The 1,751-nt window shown below is 47.0% G+C and overlaps 1 pseudogene; it reads right to left on the reverse strand.

Moving 5' to 3' along the window:
* Positions 1-595: 595 nt before the first annotated feature.
* On the reverse strand, positions 596-1,486 carry LOC134377283 (prohibitin-2-like; annotated as a pseudogene).
* Positions 1,487-1,751: the final 265 nt, after the last annotated feature.

Consider the following 1,751-nt stretch of genomic DNA (forward strand, 5'->3'; position numbering starts at 1 on the left):
TCTGTTAGTTTGTTTTTACTTTTTGTTTTCTGACATTGATGAAATAGGACTTTTTCTGATATTTGAAATTAATAAGTCAATAATTTTTAGTACACTTTCATTTTGATCCTCCACTCTTGATTTATTTCAATTTTTTTTGCAAGACTTAATTATTTTTATTTATGTCTTCATTCATTAAGAAGAATTTTCCAAAAACATTTTTTACATTATGGGCTATGACTTATCCCCTATTCTATCTCAGATACGAACTTTAATTATTCTTTTAATCTTTTAGAATGTTTTTTTAAGTAATAAAAAATTACTAATTCCTGGGATGGTGGTTATCGCTTCCCAACCTTGCAAGAGAGAACAACACTGAAGGAAATCACTGAGAGATCACACACCGTCCCAACATCCCCTGCCACTACAGAAGGAGGAAAGTCATTCCCCTGAAAAAGAGTTGCTCTCCAGTCTTCCTTAATCCAAGAGGAGTTGGGAGGAGGAGTACACAGGGGACCATCACATGATAATGGGGCCGTGGTGGGTGTATGCTGGACCCTTAGCTGGCTCTTCAAACAGTGGAGAAGAAACAGATCCACATCTTGTCTGGGGGTGGAGTTCTGGTTGCCAGGCTCATTTCTTACCCTTGATGAGGCTGTCACCTCCCCAGGTGAAACTTTCATCTTGTGAGTTCAGCATGACCTTGTCAGCAGTGAGATAGGTGTGATTCTGTGATGTGGCGATCGATCGTCTTGGAGATGTTCTGGGCTGTCTGGATCTTAAGAAGATCGATGTAGCCAGTGTTCTTGCTCACTGCTTCTCCAAGCATTTTGGCGGCCTCAGCCTCTCCCTCGGCCTGCACGATCTTCTGCTGCTGTTCTTGCTTTGCTTTTTCTACAAAGAACTGGGCCCACCGGGCCTCCTGCTGGGCCACGTGTTTGGCTTCTACAACAGCTGTGTACTCTCGGCTAAAGCCTAGCTCGGTGATGGGTACATCATCCAGGATAAGGCTGAAGTCCTTGGCCCTCTCGGTCAGCTCCCATAGGATCAACAGGGATACCTGGGCACGTTGGGTGATCAGCTGTGAGGCATTGAACTTGGCCACCACACTCTTGAGCATTTCATTGACAATGGACAGCAACGCTCGCTCCTGGTAGTCTAGCCCTGAGCGCTGGTACATGCGGGGAAGCTCCTGGACATTGAGCCCAGACAGCACTTGCAGAGAGATGTTCACCATCTGCAGGTCTTTGGAGCCTGTAGGGGAGGAGATTTTCCTGGGTCTGGCCCGAATGTCCTAGATAATGGGGTACTAGAACCAGGAAATCCTAAAGTGAAGGCCCTCGGCCAGGATGGTGTCCTGCTGCAAGCACCAATCCGATTAAAGATGGCTCTGTGCCCGCCTTTCGTGGTGAACACGGATCCGCGGTCACTACAGACCGCGGCGCCTGTCCATGCCCCGGGACCCGGCGGGCAGCAGTCCCTATAAGTCCTTCACGTTCTGGGCCATGTCTGATCCTGAGGCGGCCGCACAGCGCCAGAGGTCAGGAGCAGGGTGTCGGCCCGCCTCTGCACCACTCCAGGTTAGGGATCTCACATTTCACACGAGGGTTCGCCCAGTGGTGCTCGCGGGAGCTCTTTTAGAATATTTTAATCTATTATTTTCAGACACATGTATTAGTTATGTGATATTATTGTAATTAGGATCTTCAATCTTCCAGTAAATTTTTAGACGGCGTTCAAAACCTTTTAGACTCACTGAGAATTAAAAATAG

Source organism: Cynocephalus volans, chromosome 4, assembly GCF_027409185.1.
Source record: "Cynocephalus volans isolate mCynVol1 chromosome 4, mCynVol1.pri, whole genome shotgun sequence".
Classification (NCBI taxonomy): domain Eukaryota; kingdom Metazoa; phylum Chordata; class Mammalia; order Dermoptera; family Cynocephalidae; genus Cynocephalus; species Cynocephalus volans.